Here is a 19,302-nt window from a genome sequence, read left to right as displayed (position 1 = left end):
ACAAAAATGTATTTCCAATACCTGTTGTATTATATATTCTGTCGAGGCCAAAACGCTACCGAAACGTTTGCCTGTCTACAGTGACGACGCTAGAAGATCTCTTCAAAAATGGTTTACCAAATTTTAAAACGGTATCCGAGGCCTAGAGGATGTTTCTCGCTCTGGCCGACCGTCTGAGGTTGACGACGACGATCATTTGAAAGGACTCCTGAAAAAAAAACGGCTGACAGATAATTTGGGCGCTCGATCAAAAGATGCGTTACAGCCACACGGCCGTCATCAATCAGCAGAAGTTTTTTGAGTTTACACAGGAACTTGTCGTCTGAGTACCTCATGAATTTTCTAATTCTAACGAAAAATGACGGCTTGACATTGTATCGCAACATCTTGTTCGGTATCGAGCGTCACACAATCACAAGACCGATTTTTACATAGATTTGTCACCGGTTATGAGAACAACACATGCACGTTAGCATGAAACGAAGATCGGAACGGGTGGCTACAGAAGAGAAGACAAGAACCAGAGTCCAATCGGATTTTCATCTATCATTTTGCTGTTAGTGAGGGTATTGCTCTTAACAAACCAAACAGTTGACTGGTACGTTTATTCTTGCCATTATTATTATTTGACCAAGTCATTTAGGCCATTAGACCAAGGGGCTATTTCAGGGAAAAGATTTGACAAATGACGTCAGCTTATCCTGCATTAATCGACGATGCGAGGCGACACATGGTATATAAGCCTTCCTGGACGTGGAATGACGAAATTTTGTTGCCAGAGCATGGGGCGACGGATTCTCACTTTTTTGTTTTACCTGACGATCATTCTCATAGACTTATTTTCGACGCGGACTAGAACGCGGATGAAACCCGCTACCTTCCGCCAGGACAGCATACATCGTCTGGTGAAAAGATGTGAAGAAATCGCAAAAAAAAATGATGGTGCGTGCACGGCATGGCAATTCGTGGCACAGAAATTAAAAATATAGTGTATATACAATACTTTCTGCTTGTTAAGAGCAAAAAGTAAACAATTCTTATAATTATCTATCCAGTCTATCTAATAATCATGTATGGTACTGGTTGCTGATGGTTGTGTGACTGAATTTATTACAGATCATTTCGCATAGCTAGATTTTTAATATATATTTAAATATATAAAACTAATTGCCTCATATGTAGATGGTTCAACTGGCAGACATGGCTCACGAATAGAGCACGAAGTTTTTAATTTGGTTTCAGCTGAAGAACAATTGAATCTATGAACTATAATCTCTGTGCACACATGGCCACTGCCGCAAAGTTCCAGTTCTGAGACTTTCGAGAGCGCTCGAGACGGTCCTTTCAGCGAGCTAAGCAATGCAAGTTAAATAAATAAGGGTTAAGTATTTTGGCAATTCCTCTTCCCTTCTGTGAGGAGCTCGCCAGCGCCGACTGGAGGCGCTTTCGAGAACTGGAACCGCTTTAGGACCTTAATGTAACATGGGATTCAACTGTCGTCCCACATAGTTACGAATGGGTATCTTGTGCATTCGGTACGCCTGACGAACGAGCGCTTGTATTGGTGAGCAGACATTTATTCAGCCGGTACAAATAAAGCATTTACTTTAATAAAGCATAAAAGTACTAATATAGAAATGATGACAATAGGTTTTTAAATGGTATGAGGCTAGGCCTGATCTGAATTTTGGCCCGTGCTATACGAATATTCTCGTATAAACCAAAGCCTTCACTTCCTCCTACATGAGATTAATAGGACAAGAAAAATGCGAAGTTGAAAAGATATGGCAGCCTCGGTGCTTTACCATTTTAAACGGAACAGGTTCAATTTAAAAATGAGAGAATTTTGTACAAGAAACATTAATATAATATACGTAACCTTTCCATCAATAGTGCTAACAGTAAAACGGTATTTCGGAGCGCGTAAGCAGAATGGCATAAATTCGAAAAGGCTTTTAAAGAGGCCAGCCCCTTTGCCGTTCATAGTAAACACGGATGATTTTCCCTAATGGATATAAAAGTACAAACAGCTATACACTATATATACGCAGGTAATATGTTTGGCTTTAATAAGGGAAGTCACAGCAGCGTAACGAGCAACACTCGTTTTAAGAGAAAGATTCGAGTAGAGCATGGTCAAGTATGAACGAAAATGCAGTGAACACATGTTCGTATCAAAGGGCTAAAAGACCAATCGCCAAATTCAGAAACAAGGCTCTTCCAAACAAAACAACCCTGGACAGCATGTATCTGCGAAATTTTGTAGCACGATTAGTCAGAATCAAGATAGAAAGAACCAGTCAGAATGAAGGCAACAATGCGCGAAAATTAAATTCTGTTTCTAAACGGCTCTCGTCACGAGATACTTTTTTCCCTGAGTCAAGCAGTCGGCACCGTGGACCAAACGAATCGCAAATAATGTATCACTATCCATGGAAACCATAACGAACTAAATTTCGACGGTTCATGTAAGCCTGTATACATGCGTAGGTGTACCTATACGTGGATGGCCTGCATTGAGATGATAGCTCTACGACACCCTAACTAGGCCACGCTTCGACGCAGTAACAGCGTATACGATGGTAATAGCGGGTTGCGGTTGCCCTGCGCGCATACAAATATACAGCTGGCTGTAAAGAGAGAAAATCTGTCAAGAGAGACTCAATGCCAGCTGCGTCCTGCGCGCTGTTAAGATGCTGTGGTATAGCTATTCGACTCTGTGCTATAGTATCTATGCCTACGGGGCGACCCGCACTTCTGTTAGGCCGCTTTCGTTTTATGCGACAATTGTCCACCACAGATAGGCATATCTGATAGTTGTATCGGACACCGATGCTCATGTATACAGATAGAGAAATGCGGAATAAAGGATCCCATTATAGAAGAGACTATGTGCGTGTATCCCAATAGGTGTAGTGTATTGCGTCGTAGCTCAATGTTGTCGATGTATAGCGCGAGCGGCTATTTTTTTTTTACCAAAATCTGTCAAAAAGTACAATGTACGTTGTTGAATGGTTCACAATGGAACTACTTTATTCCATACGAGAGCTGCGACTATACGACCGTGACGGTTCGACATCGTTCGTTATTCTCGATCGTATGGGAAATACTTAATGGTAACACCAAGCAGCGAAGCGGCCTGATTAGAAAAAAAACCTTCCATGCTTAACGTTGTTGATCTTAGCGTCGATTTTTCAGGAAGAAAATCTTTTTTAGGCCAAACGTCTAAAGGCATCGATAGGCAAATGCGTGTGACTGTGGGTGTCATCGCACTCGCTTCCATCTGGCAGATCGGTTCTAATTTGTCACACATAAACATGTCTAACATAAACGGATCCTTCTGTCTTCATGCTATAATCGTATAGAATTGACGTTTAAATCCGGCCTCGGTCGAATTTCTGTATGTTTTATTTGCATAGAACTTACAATCAATACACACCAATTGTACTATTGTACTTTCATAACTATGTCCTTAGAAAAATTCGACAAATAATTATAATGGCTTTAAGTGAAATTTTTCGTTTTTTTGCGAAAAGAAGTTGTCTTGATATGTTCCGCGGAAGCAAGGTCGAAGGCTAATCTTGATCAAACTATTTCTAGTCAACTTCGATGTCGGGCTGATAAGTGCGAAGAGCCTATCGCTTGGGGCCTTGATTATGACATATATGCCAACAAAACATCATAGTATTGAAGAATATCACGCACACTAATGCCTTCCTTCGCTGAACGTACTATTGACTAGAGCTGTCACCCTGTTACGCCGTACGATTGCGATCTTGAGGGACAGTTTTAGCTATTGATACCGCTCGCCTGTGTGAACTGCATCCCTGTATCCTAAACGAAGTAAGAGGGATTATCCTGTTACATACGACAAGCTTGCTGCTTCAACGATGATTCCATTAGGTAAGAAAAAGTGATGATTGATGAACAATGCCCGAGACATGTCTTCGTGCATTGCAGTCCTGAGTCTCCTGGATGGACTGCGCCTTGAAGCGGTCAATAACAACGATAGCCGTATTACCTATTTAGTTGACGATTTTTTTTGTATTTTTCCAGACTGTTAAACTCGGCCACTTGTTCACGTAAGATCACTGTAGATGATAAACGAACGAAAAACATCCCCCAACCTAATCATGTCGTCCGGGCCATATACTTTATTAGTGGAGAAGTAGGACAATGGGCCTGGATTTTTCATCGGAGGAATTAGTGTTTTAAAAGAGGCGGCCGTAAGTGGACACGCGTCTCCTATCCATGAAATAAGATTTATATAAATGAGTTCCATTATTGACAATATGGGTCTCTGTGGCTAGGCCTCTTTTACGGTTGTCCTTGCGTTCTTCTTCCTTTTAAAGAATAATAAGATACAAGGTTTTCTCTAGATGCGTTCTCTTAAGAAGTTACTAAGCAGATTCTAAACCTATTGAGTGTATCGATGTGGTACATAGCTCGGTGACGAATGCAGGATGCAATTTTTATGAAGGACAAAGTTCCCTCGCTCATGCCAACAGTTGAGTTTCATAGTCACCTTTGGCTGGACGTCAACGGTTCGCTTATATCTTCGTGAGTAACCATCCCCGTTTTTAGTTACGCTAGCCACTGTTTTTCTATAGAATTAATTTTCGTTAGTTTTCAAAAGATTAAGAAACGCGCTGCTGTCTCAGTGAACTTCTGCAGCCATTAATTTTTACATAAATACATCTATCTGCGAATACTGGTAGAGCCAAGATGTGGACAGTATCTTATTGGCTATTCGCATCACCGTAACCTCTATAGACGTCAGAGGTGACTATACAACACCATGTAGGGGTTGAGCGGATCTTTTTGTATCTCAAAAAAAAAATAGTAGTAACGCCGCGTTATGGACAAATAGCCGGATACACTGGCACCGTATAGGTACTATCTGTAGTAAGTAATGATAAAAAGTTTTATTATAACGTGGTCAATTGGATCGTTACAAATTCTCTCGCTTTGAAAACAGTTGAGGTAATATAACTAGATGCTGCCCGCTCCTAACATATAATGATCATTGAGCAGATCAATACAACGCGTATCGGGTCCGAGCTTTCCCGCTACCGCAGAACACGTTAACAACGAATAAACGTATAGGCGTGACTGAAGTTTTGCTTGAGAATTTCACGTTTACGTCATTTACCGTCTCATGTCACAAATACTCGAATAGACAGAGGGATTTTTGGCTTGTGCAATCGTTACATAGTTTGTTTAAATATGGAAGGATATTTTCGGCTCGCTTAATGTTCGAGACGAAGCCTGTAATTTTTTCCCGATACGCTTACGTGACTCTGCGATGAAAGTTTGCCACTTATAGAGACACCTATCTAGGTAGAACAGCAACAAGCAAGTATATCTCCATTTATTTAGTATTCATTAACTAGCTAGTGAATCGAGACAAGCGAGAGTGCTTGTTGTGGGTTATTACGACCATCAAAAATCTAACAATTCTCATTAAAATAACAAATTCCACGTATGTGTTTAGTAGATGCTAAACTAGGATCGAAGGAACATGGGTCTCCCATTTCTGCTTACCTAGAAATACGATTTGATCGTGATCAGGTGACCGAGTACGCCCATTGGTCCACGACTGTGCTATGAGCAAACAGCTGAATGCAGACGGATGCTCAAACATGAGACTAAGACCAACATTTCCGGCTGTTGTTATTCCACACGAAATATTCTTGTATAAATTTCGTCTGCTGGCGCCTCATTTCCGGATGGTGGGATTATATCACACGTGCGCATTAGGGAGTCGCCGTTGCTTAGTAAGGCACGACCAATATATAGATTTTTGCTCCTTAGCCGACCTTCTCGGTCTAACAACGTTTATAATTTTCGACTTTCAAGTCTGGATTATACGATGTGTGCTTACCTGCGCCAAGTACAACTAAACGATATGTTAGCATTAACGCGAATACAAACATAACAATACGAAGTTGATAAGCGATCTGAGCTCATAAATACCTATATGATGAAGCGATCTCAAGGTGCCCTAACGGACTTCCCTTTATTAGAAGGAAAAAGAATCGAAATGCTCCTATAGATTGGGTTAATTCATTTGGCAGAATGTGTCAGGAAATATTGAATTCGATTTGTGATTGAGTGACGCGTATTGTGTATATAGCAGCCATAGTATCATATCTGACTGTGACTGATCCAACGAAGATATTGCTATCTTATTGTAGAGGCTGGAATCTGCCAGAGGTTGTTGCCATGAGCTGCAGGATATCACAATGCGCTCACTCCAGAAGCAAGGTTATTATGGGAGAACATGCGTCTTTCTTAACTGTAGTAAGTATATTTCGTATAATAATATTACAAGGTAAATATATTTATTCCCTATCTTAACTTAGTTTGATAATGGGGACAAAATGAGGTTCCGAAGTATTTTTGAATAGATAATTCAGTTCGAACATCTACAAATCATCATATCTGCCTTCGAATATGCTTAATAATTGATTTAATCTTGAACCTTAATAATAATAAAAAATAGTAATCATCACGGATTTTATGTACAAGTATCGCCAGATCATCGCCACCGACTCGCTAATTTCACTAAATGCCTCCAATGTAAAAAGGTTTTCATATAATTGTGATCTGGTGCATGGAAAGGGTCGATATTTTGTCTCAAGATCTGTACCTTTTGGAGGATATCCTTGGTCCCATTTAAATCCATAATGGCACAACAGTGCAACACGCGCTGAGACCATTTTATCTCACTCTAATTTATTTTTGGTCACAGAAACTCATCATGGAATCGGTGGTAAGCCATCTCAATATGTTCCTTTTTGAAGCAGTGCGTGAGCTAGAAGTTCTAAACTCTACGCGAGAGAAGTACAGCTTTGCATAAAAAAAAATATATATATATATATATATATAATAAAAAAACAACGTTCTGAATAGGGAGAGGAACAGAACTTACAGCCCCAAAACCCTTTCTAAGTAGTCTTTTATAGACTAAAAAAGCTATCGGCTTCGAACTGCCACGGCTGTCTATTTACCTACGACGAGGCCGTGTCGGCTCGACGCTCGTACTTCATAGCTGGGATATTACACCTAAGCAAAAGTCAAAATACAAGTTATAAGTACGCTGGAATAAAGTTAAAATATTTTAATTTCTCAATAAAATAGAAGGCACTGCCCAAATTCAATCTTATACTTTAACCTAATTAAATTATCAAAGGGCAACCGCGTTAGCTGCCACTACTGTTTTACTGTGTCAAACAAACATGACTAAACTATACAAACGAATGTTTGTTTCTTTGCTTTGAACCTGTTGTATCTCACGCCCGAGATATGATGATTCATCTCTATAATTTATCTATCTCACTCGCAGAAGCTCAAGGCAAACCTCATCTAAAGCAGCGGACGGTGACGTATGATTTATTCCACATTTAAAAAATATATAAATAGGAAGATCGTACTCGGCGTCAAATGCCTGTGTTTACTGGCAGAGATGATGGCATGTTTGAGTTTCCAAGGGCGACACTCCGGGTGAATCTTCAAGCTTCTCTTTTTGAACAACATATGATCTGCTGACCATGTTGCTTTTCGGTTTGGTGTAGTCCTTTATCCCGCCAGTGAACCAACTTTTATACTGATGCTCGAAAATCAAATGATTAAGTTATGATGTTCTCTTGTTACCTAAAATACTATTGTTTTTCTTCTAACCTAGCAAAATATTTTTGGGACTTGTAATATATATTTCCATATGATTAAGTTCCGTGACAAAAAGTCAAGCCACGTTCATGCAATGGTCAGCAAAGGCGTTTATTTCATATTATAAGGACGCTTTTGGGCAGCGTGTTTCCTAGGTAGAGTCTTTATCAGTTATCTATGATGATTATTTATCAGTACCTATGACAGACATTTTTCAATTATATTACTACCAAATTTGAATTTTGGAAATAACGAGCTTTTTTAAAACAATTTTTTAGGCGTTTCATCCGTTGCGACAACAGCCCAAGTATTTTGCTTCACATCAACGAGATGCGTGCATTTCCGAACCTTTATCACGTCTGCACCTAGCAACACCTACAACGATAGGACGAAGAAACGTAAACGTTTAAGGATAGGAAGTTTGAAGCACTTATAGTTTTGGAACAATGGACAAAATGCGGTTATGAGTTATCCAGAATACCAACAAATGACATATGGCTCTGCCTGTGCTGTAACAAGCGAAAGAGGACAAGACTTGTTTATGATGTAGGGAAAGCAAGGTAGGTTGACAAAGTAATTTTTCAATTAAGGCCTAACCTTCTTAAAGTTCGGAGAAAAGTAGGTTCACAAGTTGATACAAATGCTGCCTTAGCCTGGAAAGCGACTTTCCCCAATTGTAAGCACTTGCATTCCTTTTACTGTATGTAGAAGCTTAATTAAACATTATCAAACATATTCTAACGAGCCCTTGATGTTATGGGATTACGTTTTCGTCGAGCCGCATTTATGACTACGTCTTCTTCTCATTCCTGCCAACCCGAAAAGTAGTTTACCTATCTGCATGCCTCCGTCTATATACTTTTAGTCAGAATCGGGCTGACTCTTTCTTTTATACCCATTAAACATGGACAATCCTAATTACTTGTTGAAAGCTTCGCAAACTTACCGTGTCTTTTTTGTTTATTTACTATTAACTGAAAACAATTCCACTCTCACGCAGATAAGGCGAAACAACAAAGTTTTTCGTCACCACTCAAATCCTTTTTGTAAATTGTGCTTTACGTCTTATTTTGAATTTGGCAAATTTCATCTTAACAAATATTCACTGAAACTAGCCCGTTGCGGATGCCGGTTAGTTGACTGGTCTAATGATGGACTTTGGTAAAACTGTAGAAGATTAGGGGATGGGTCGATATAGGGAGAGCACTTTCATTGAAATGGGAGTGAATAAAAAGATGACTTTCACTACAAAAGAAAGAATGAACGAACCTATAGACACAATTGAGGCAAAACTTCAATGATGACATCTAGAAATGCATTGAGATATAAGATCAGCCAACTACTTCAATTTGCTTCATTGAAATAAACTGACAGCACTTATGGGTATCTCATGAGAATGAAATCTTGGGTTGTCTATTTTTATCCATGAGCAAAGTACCCACTCCTGAATTAAGGTCAAGGTGTGTGCGCCTGTGCCCGATGTTTTTCTTAGTAAACCCGGTATTTAAAATTCTCCCTCTTAACGTGAAAGCCTACGATGGAACCAGTTCTTACCGATTGTTTATAGCATGTGTGCGCGCGTATTTCGTACAAATGGAATAGTCTCATAACTGCAAACGCTGTTACATGCACCCCTTGGTATCATATGTCTTGAACCTATTTAATTCCACTCTGCAATCTGCAAGACTGAATTCTGCACAAAAAACTATGGAAAGCGGCTCATTTTCTCTATTTGACGGTTGCCATAAATAAGTTTACCTATGGAATGAGCGCTCAGCGGAAAGATGATCAATTTAAAAGCTGACGTGGCGCAGGGCAGTGAAACCATGTTTAGGTTACTCGCTTTCCTTCGAAAAACGTACCGGCATCGAACCGCCTTTGCTACTGCTGCTGCTGCTGATGCTTGTTGGTGTATAACGCCGCAATTCGAAAGGCATGTATGGCAGACTAAAGCCATAAAGCAGATGGCCCTCCTATCCAGAAGATGATCTAAATTTGCGGATGAATAGTTGACCGAGATATGTTGTAAAGCCAGCTTATATTTGGGCATGAGAGTTGAAGCTGTTAACATCCAGGCGAAAGTCGTAGATTACACTATCATTGGGGAATGATGTAGTTGTGTTTAAGGCAGGATAGAGGAAACAATAGGTCGTTTGAAACACGGCAGTCTCCAGGATACGTCAATATCGCTGTGACTGCACCGTATGGATTGAGCACGACGTAGATGATAAGAGCTTAAGCGGAAGTTGAATATTGCCTCCAGTATACCTATTTATGATGTAACAGTGTGTAGAATATTGTGTGCCCTGTTCAACGCTGCAGTGCTACTTATTAGGATTGATCTGCTGGTAGAACCCGCATTTTAGGATAACCTTGTGTAATTCGTTTCCAGCCTGTAGCTTACTAGTGCCAGATAAAATAATAAAGTTAATATATATGAACGTTGGATGCACTTTAAATATTAAAAATACGAGTACATAAAAAATTGACTAGTTCGAAAAAACGCATACAACTAAAGTGCGATAAATTCCGCCTAGGTCAGCGAGTTTCCCGGAAGGCCCGGTTCAGGCCTTGGCAGTAGCGCCCTAACGAAGGATCGGGCGGGTGTTGCTGGACCCCTACCGAGCGCGTTACCAGGTAACGGATAGGGGAATGCCTATTAGATATGATGGGTACCGGTAAACGATATCCGGCGCGGACCAAAGCCAGTCCTTAGGGAAATCCTCACCGTTTACTTTACCCCGGCGTGAAACGGAAACAGTGGGCCCTCGAGGACTCTCGCGGCCGGGAAAAGCCAAGTCATATGAGGCTTCAACGACCTGAAGAGCAGGAGAACAGTGACAGGAAGTTGGAGGATCGGAAAGCCGGAGGAAATATGACAAATCCCATGATAAAACTGTGAGACACTGACAGGGTGGCAGATAGTATAGGGACCCGGGTGTCCAGCCAACACCACCTGGCTGTCCTATCATCTGACCGAAAATCCCGTTATTGTTGCAGTGCTGGATGGCGACCGGATGGGATCCCGCAGCAATATTCGGGGAGCATTGCTGAAGCCACACGTGAGAAACCTCACCTAGTGATAAAGATACGTCAGAATGCCTATGACTTGAACGACCGACGCTATATGTGATCCAGGAGCCGATTAAGATACAAAGGACTCAGAACACGGAAAATAAGACAAAAATAAATGCCGATATCACAGTGCCACTGGCAGGCGGGGCTCCCAGCTCAAGAAGAACCTATGCACATGAGGAAAAGGAACAAGGGAGAAACCGAGAAGTGGAAGGGAAAGACTCCTCCAAAAAAACTTCTCTGAATGAAAGGACGCCAGCAAGACCAAGACAGGCAACCGATAAGGACGGTACAGGGGAACAGGCTAGACCAAATTCAAAGGCTCGTTCAGGAGAACTCCAAAAGTAGGTACAAAGGATCGAAGTACAAGACAAGGAAGAGATGCAAATAAATTACGAGGGGGCAACCCCGTCTAAAATACAAGAACAAGCACACTCAAGGAAAAGAACGATGGAAGAAGTGGTCTCACCAAATAACATGGAGGAGATAAATCCATCGGATAAAAGGTGAAAGGAGACTAAAGAGGAAATATTGATAGAATCCAGAAGTGTAGACGAGGCCATTGATACAGTGAAAAAGACTCTCTGGAATCCTAGAAATTTTATGCGACAAACACAGGGTCACACCTTGTGACATCAAGGAAAACGCTAGACAACTAACCAGAGCGGCCAGAACCTTGGTTAGAACAGAGGTGCTGAGGACGAAGGCCGAGCTTAAGCGACGAGGAAGACTGAAGGAACAAGACGCTACGACGCTAGAGGAATTAGGGCTACATGATGCACAAGATAGACAGAGGGGAACGGAGGACGCAAAAATATACAGGGAAAACAGAGAAGGCCACCTTTGCAATGGATGCAATAAAATAGTGGAAAAAGAACGTCTACAAGAGATTAGGGACGCAAAGATAGAGACGGAAATAGCCGCAGCAAAAAGAGAAGAAGACCTTAAGCTAGTGGCAAGGAAGGGATAGTCCCAACGAGCCTTTAAATGTGTTAACACAACAAAAGAAAGTGTCCTTGCTATCAGAGACACAAGCGCTATAATAATTGAAAAGGGCCTTGAGAGGGACCAAAAGCTGTTGAAACAACTAAGTGCTCAAATCCATGGAGCTAAAAAGGCAGCAAAATTGACAACCGATAGTGTTGCAATATTCACGAGCAGCAATTCCTGCAACCTTATGTCAGGGGAAGCGGATGGGGATGAAATATCTGAGGATGCAACCAGGAAAATACTAGTAGGTATGATTAACAAAGAAGGGACAGAAGAGGGTCTGATAAAAATAACCAAAAAAGTTTTCAAAGCCATAAAGGAAGAAAGAGGACAAAAAATCACGCGCAATACAAGTGATCGATCAAGCAGACCATGATTCAGGCCATCACGAAACTACTCGAAGTGTATAGTAAATATTTTGGGTGTGAAATGAAGCTATGCAAAAAACAAACGGAGGGTCCGCAACTCCAAAGCATGAAAACAACCAGAAGAAGAAAGAACCGATGGCAAAAGGGAAACAATAAGAGGAGACCTCAACAATAAGGGTAAAAACAGGGGGAAACAGATCCTACAGTGAGGTATTGGCGGGATTACGCACGAAACTAAGACCTACAAAAATCGACGGGAAAACTGGGATCTCGCAAGGTGCAGGAGAAGATGTACTGTTGAGGGTACGGGATCAAATAAAAGATGAAGCCCTAAAAATCGCCAGCATCCTCAAAAGCGAGGAGGACATGGAACCAAACGTGTGTATAAAGCCAAATCTGTGTACTATGGTCGTATGGGATGTGGATCCTCTAGCTGTGGGAAGCAGAATAGCGAATAACATAAAAAAACGCATTGAGATTGCCGACAAGCACATAAATAACAGTCAGGGACCTTCGACAGTCACGAGACAGTTGGTACTCACTGATACAAGTACCAACCGCACTGGCAAAGAGCATATAAGACAACAGTAGTGTAAATGGGGTCCTACAAATGCAAGATAAAGGACTGGGTCAGGATACCGAACTCCTTCAGATGCCAGAAAGAAGGTCATAAAGCCTATTAGTGCAAGGAAAAAGTCAAAGCAGAAGGAATACGATGCTTCCACTGCGGGAATACAGGACATCCAGCCAATAGCTGTGACAGGCGGACCCCTTATCGCCATGAATGCAGATTGACGGCCATAGAGCCACATCAATGCAATGCCCCAAATATAAAACACTAGTGGATCGAGCTCGAGGCAGACGGAAAGGAGAGAGTAGGACAACGACAAAGCCCCCTCTTCTGAAGAAGGAGCGGCAGAGCCAGGAGAGACTATCGATAAGACAGGGAGAGAAAAGGACGGAAAAGCACAGAAGAGGAAGAAGAGCGCAAACAGACCGACTATTGACGAAGAAAACTTCATAACGCCGTCGGCAAAAAAGACTGTTAGACGACCCGAAGAAGTGTCAAAGAAACAGAAGCGGATAGCGGATAGTGGAAGAGGAGACAACCAACAAAATGGAGTTCAGACTCCTACAGATTAACCTAAACCGCTCGTCTACCGCCCATGACCTACTGGAAGTGACGACTCAAAAATACGGCATTCAACTATACCTGCTTTCGGAACCGAACAATAAAGGAATAGGATCTACAAAAGGGACTGTGGTGACGGACGATAGAAAGGACACTGCCATATATTGGAGTGGCATAGGACAAACGGTGATACGAAGAAATGGAAAAGGAAACGGGTTCACCTGGGTGGAGGTCAAAAACGTGGATCTCTTTTACTCGTGCTGTTTTTTGCATCAATAGAAGAATTTGAAAGATTCCGGGATGACCTTAGCCAAAGCATATAAAGACATAACACAAAGAAGAAGATCATCATTACGGGGGACTTTAACTCAACGAGTGTAACATGGGGTAGTAGAAATAATGAGCGAAGAAGAACAGTAATGCAGGAATGGATGGCAGCAGAGGAACTTGTGGCTTTAAATGACAGCGAGACTTTTACCTGCGAACATAGAGCTTACCCATCCTTCATAGGTAAACAATGCTGCAATAGCTTCTACAACAGGGTGGAGAGTACAGAACGAAGAGGAAAGCGGCAGTGATCACCGTTACATATCTTTCCACGTCGCTCAGAGAAGCCCACCAGAAGGCAGAGAGAGAGACACGAAGATGGCAAGCAAAAAAGTTAGACCGCACCATCCTGTAAAGAGGGATAGACAAAAGATGCGAACATATTTTGGCACACGGAACAGGAAGTAGAGTATTACAGATAGAAGCGCAGCAACTCAGACAACTAATGATCGACACATGCTCAAAAGCTGATCGGCTGCCATCAAGCGAGCGGCACCCTCACCGTCCAAAACACTTGTAGAATAAGGAAATCGCGGAGCTCAGGAAAACATGTGTGAGGAAAAGACGCATCTACACAAGAATAAGAAGCTGGCAAAGACGCACGAACGACCTACGATCAGAAACAGTACAACAGAGAGCATTACAACAGCTCCGGGGGTACTAGGACACCCGAAATAAGCTAAGACGAGACATAAGACGCAGCAAGGAAAGATCCTGGCAGAAATTGATTGAGGCTGTCGTCCGAGACGTTTTCGGACTTCCGTATCAAATCGTAAGGAGTAAAATAAAGACAAAATCGCCACCGCTCCCTCCGGATGTAGTGGCGAACGTCGTGAGAAGCCTGTTCCCAGCGCAGCCCTGGAGGGGTGACAGAATGTTCGAGGTTGACGAAGAAGACATCCCTGAAGTGACACTGGAAGAAGTGACAGAAGCAAGAAAAAAAATAGCGACAGGAAAAGCACCTAGACCGAACGGCGTACCACCAGGGGTGGTCCGCATGCAAATCAAAAGATGGCCGATGATCTTTCAAAAGTTGGCGAACGATATCCTGCGACGAGGGATTTTTCCGGACGTATGGAAGGAAGCAAACTTAGTACTTATCCCAAAGCCCGGAAATAAAGCAGGGCCGACGGCCTTTTGACCGATCTGTTTGCTGAACACGGTTGCAAAGGCCATGGAAAGCATCATAGTCGCCCGATTGACCAAAGAGATTGAAGAAAAAGAAGCACTGTCAGAAGCACAGTACAGTTTCAGGAAACAGCGCTCAACACTCGCAGCTGTGGACAGAGCCCTTAAGATAGCGAGAGAGGAGATAAATAGGAAGTTGAAGACTAGAAACTTCGTGCTTCTTATCCTGTTGGATGTTAGAAATGCCTTTAATAACACGAACTGGGGAAAACCGATGGCCGCACTGGAGGAGAAGGGGATCTCTACGTATCTACGCAGTGTCATCAACTCATATTTAAAAAACAGAAGACTGGAGGTGGACGGGATAAAATGCAGGGCCACAGCTGGGCTTCCGCAGGGATCGGTCCTTGGACCAACACTATGGAACTTAGCCTATGACGGCGTGCTACAAATAGCGGATCTACCGGAAGGGATGGAAACTATTGCATATGCAGATGATTTGGCTCTTATTATCAGGGCCCGGACAGAAGGTGACCTAGAAAATAAAGCAAACGTTTCCCTCCAGCTGGTAGACCGGTGGATGGAGGAACGCTACTTAAGGCTAGCCGCGGAGAAGACAGAAGCAATATACCTAACTGGGAAAAAGAAGACCAGATGGCTCAATCTCTTTTTGGGAAATGTCCAAAACAGTGTCCAGAGAAAAGCAAGATACCTCAGCGTGATGCTGGACACGGCGATAAATGGAAGGGAGCACATTAAACATGTAGCTGCAAAGGCGGAAAGAACAGCCCTCAAGTTGTCCCGCATTCTGCCTAGAGTAGGGTCGCCGGAGACTACTAGCCTCTGTAGCGGAGACTACGGCGCTACACGCGTCCCCAGTATGGATAGACACGGTGTGGAGACATGGAGAACAAAAGCCAACCGCGACGGTACTGCTGGCCGCTCAAAGAATAGTTGCAATACGCGTAGCAAGAGCGTACAGAACCGTGTCAACTGAAGCTCCTCTGGTACTAGCTAAAATGGTCCCATGGGGTCTGCTTGCCAGCGAAAGAGCGGAACGTCGTTTGAGAAACGAAAACAACAACAATAACATGGCCCGCGAGGCCACGATGGACAAATGGCAACGACAGTGGGAAATCCGCAAGACCAAGTAGAAGAGAGTTTTCGGGTAGCTGGACCCGACATCTAATTCCAGATGTCAAGGAATGGACTCGGGGCACCCATGGAGAGCTTATGTATTACTCCCGCCAAGTTCTGTCAGGCCACGGACAGTTTCGGACCTACATGGTAACGATCGGCAAAGTGCAAGAGGACACCTGCGTACTCTGCGCGTCCGGCATGAAAGACGGAGTAGAGCACACTGTGCTTTATTGCCAGGCACTAAAAGAGGTCAGACATAAGCAGGTCCACAGAGAGGTCTCAACGAAGAGTAGCGTAAAGGAAATGGTGGATATGATGACAAAGGATAGGGGAAACTGGAATAAAGTTACGGCCTTCTTTGATGACGTTATGAAAAAAAGGAACAGCTCGAAAGGACGTGTCGCAAGGACAAGCTCGAGACGAGCAAAGACCCGATGTTCTACGGCCGGCTTTTACGGAAGGGCAGGGGACAAGACCCCGCCCGGGAGTTAGCACACCCGGGGGAGGGGAGGGGAGCTCGAACGGAGGATAGACCGGAACGGGACAAAGGGGATAGTAGCCCAACGCCCGTTCCTGCAAGCTATGGTTTCGAAGTAATATTAAACTATATTCGGAACCAAAGCCCAAGTTTCTGAGGGGTCCAGGGTTTAGTGGGTGAGAGTCCCACCGTACCAGACAAACAACACATCTGTGAAGTCTGGTATGCATAGTGCATTCGCCCTCAACCTCCTTTAAAAAAGAAAGGTCATTGAGTTTGTTCACTAAGATATACTAATTATGTCTATGTGTCTGCAGGTAAGATGCCTTTGCTATACGGCTATTTCGATATCGTTATTGCAGTTATAAAACACTTTCAACTTAATACAGGAGCTGACGCCAGACAGGCGGCATTCAGTATTCAGGCCCTAGTCCGCTAATGCAGACGGTGCTATGCTATATTTTGACTACATAGACTACATTCTCTGTCTCCCACACGGTACTAGGTGTACAAATTAAATGATCAGTATAGGACTAGCGGCAGCTACTATGATGTAGTAGTCTTTGGCAAAGGATCAGCCCAACACGATTCGCACGTCTGTGTACAATAGATCACTATCGTTAGCTATTTTAGAATCTATCATTAATAACTCATGGTCTCTTCCGTTCCATAATTATTTTGCAAAAAAACAAAACGAACTTATTTTTGTCCAATAGAAAAACATTAAACGGAAATGCGTTTTTTTTTTTGTCGGACATTTACACGAAATCGTGCCTTACGGACCAATCTGATCTCTGATACTTAACCACTAGAAATGCATGAGCTTGTGTTACGTACTCAAATCAAAGCGTTGATGTTAGAAACTCACCTAATAAAGAAAGGAACGTGATTGAATGATGTATAGACAATTTATTAATTGCCGTATTATTACACAATTAACTATTGTGGCAATTAAGTGGATATATGCCATCCTAAAATTAGGAACCACGACATCATTCAGCTTTCAGGACGCAAGAAGGGCCGCTCTAACAAATGAACATTTACATTTAGAGCTTAAATATAACGTACAACTAGTGACTACATGCAGTGAGTGCAGGATATGCTTCGACAATTTCACCGAATGCCAACATGCAAAAGCTTAGGTTAGTCTGTCAGTCTTCGGTCTCTCCGAGAGGATACTCTGAGCTGTGATCTCGAATTATTGCAACTACCATTATATAGTACGAGGTTCAGCGAGTTTGTTTATGTTTGATCTATTGGCTGTGCGTATGTCAAGGTAAAATTATATGAAATAAATATTAAATTTGAATGTTTTTTTTTTTTAATATTCCCTTCTCGGAAATGCATCTTTGCTTTTCATTGTTCTAATGTGACTCACAATAGTTTAGTGGATGTTGCTATGAGACAAATGCTGAACGATCTCTCAGCTTACTCCGACTTGATAAATGCACGTGTTTTACTTACTAGGATGTAATGTAAATCCGTGAAAATCTAAGCTCGTTCCGTTCCAAGGTCTATATACGAAACTTTTCCGCATTGCGAGTCGGATGCGAGGCTTCATCATTTCCTTTTTGTGTATAAACAGATCTGCAAGAAGAGGTATCCAGTCTATATACAGTCTTTCGCCTATCTGTACAGAGAAGCATCGTTTGATTCTCCGAAGATAAGCCTTTCAAATGATTCTTCATTTCCACGCGTTTGAGATAGAAAACTTCAGCTTGAACTGAATAGATCGCTATTTAATTTTTTGTAGCGTTGTAGAGTCAGAGCTTGGATTTTTTCAATCGTTTCTGTGCGCAATGTTTCGATAAGGAAATCTTATGGTAGCGGAGTAGCAGAATATCTAAAGCAACACTCAACGGCAGTACCACATGTAAAATTCAAAATGTTAACTTATATTAGATAGTAGGAGAGACAATATAAACGAGATAAAAAAACATAGTCCTTCAGACAGAATCTGTACGTAAGAAGATTAACTAAGCTTTCAAAGTACGCTGCGGGATGTAATTTAGTTGACGAGGCTTGAAACTGGAGAGGATCACAAAATCTATGAAAGGCTTCAGAACAGGACTTTTAACAAAGTGGCAGATATACCAATTCTATCTACATATTTTCCTAAGCACTGCTGACATCCATGGTCTACTCATTATATGTATATGACGATAAAAGGCAATGATCATTGCTGCTTCAGAAAAAGCAGTTTAGTGACAACAGAAAATGGCAAGACAAATAATTTTGCACGGTTTCTGTTTTCTGTCCCGGAAGTACTTTGACCAATAGGCCTTTGGCATCATAGGTTTTCCGGCCTTCAAATGAACTTCTCAGGCTAGTCGCACATGTTTTTTCCATATACCCTTCACTGTTGTGGTATGTGGATCCTGAATAGACCTTTTCCTATACGACGAGACGTACCCGTGATTTTATTTCACCAGCCTATTGTTTTGACGATTTGTTCGGAATCCTATTTGGGTAGAAGTTTCCCTTTTACGACAGCGGAAACGTTATGGATACGTATGAGCACTTGAATATTGTGCATATGAATTTGTGACGGTCAGACATTTACCTATTCGATCCGAAACCGTCTGAGATACCTACGCAGCAATATCAGGCCAGTTATCTAGTTTTATTCTGTGTAATGCCCATTGTTAACCTGATAAATCAACGGAACACCATATCCAGTACTCTGGTTTATGCTTCCTGAAGCTAAATATAAATTAGCTCAGTCAGGGTCACCGTGGTGAACTGATACAGTGACCCTATGCTATTTTCTATAATAATTGTTTTATTTTTTCTTTTGCTTGGATGCACACCGATCTGCGCACTTTATAGGTTTAGGAGGACTGACTTGAACGCCTTGCCAGAAGTTGGAGCTTTTAAAACGATCGGATCCTTTTTGTGCTAATCCCTTGTCTGCGTTATGTACTCTTACCATCAGCTGTACAATGGGAAGCCACTAAATGTGAAGAGGATGAAAAGCACTAAAGCGTAAAACG

General features: G+C 42.1%; 1 protein-coding gene and 1 long non-coding RNA gene across 3 annotated transcripts in view; both read right to left on the bottom strand.

Moving 5' to 3' along the window:
- The window catches only part of LOC111264007 (pyrokinin-1 receptor), a 117,401-nt gene that overhangs the window by 85,868 nt on the left and 12,231 nt on the right, over positions 1-19,302 (bottom strand). The window contains exon 2 of one of the 2 annotated variants that reach the window (XM_086969887.1): positions 22-208. The exons of the other annotated variant lie outside the window; for it this stretch is intronic. The gene's annotated coding sequence lies outside the window, so the exon portion shown is untranslated. The remainder of the gene's footprint in view (positions 1-21; positions 209-19,302) is intronic. 2 annotated transcript variants of the gene reach the window in all.
- Positions 7,368-9,720, bottom strand: LOC147753944 (uncharacterized). The gene is made up of 2 exons (XR_015312526.1): positions 9,534-9,720; positions 7,368-8,046 (listed from the first exon to the last, which is right to left on the bottom strand). It is a non-coding gene; the product is annotated as an uncharacterized LOC147753944 (long non-coding RNA).

This window comes from Varroa jacobsoni, unplaced genomic scaffold, assembly GCF_002532875.2.
Source record: "Varroa jacobsoni isolate VJ856 unplaced genomic scaffold, vjacob_1.0 scaffold_90, whole genome shotgun sequence".
NCBI lineage: Eukaryota > Metazoa > Arthropoda > Arachnida > Mesostigmata > Varroidae > Varroa > Varroa jacobsoni.
Note: the sequence above shows the minus strand (reverse complement) of the source record. Positions and strands in the feature narration are given on the sequence as shown.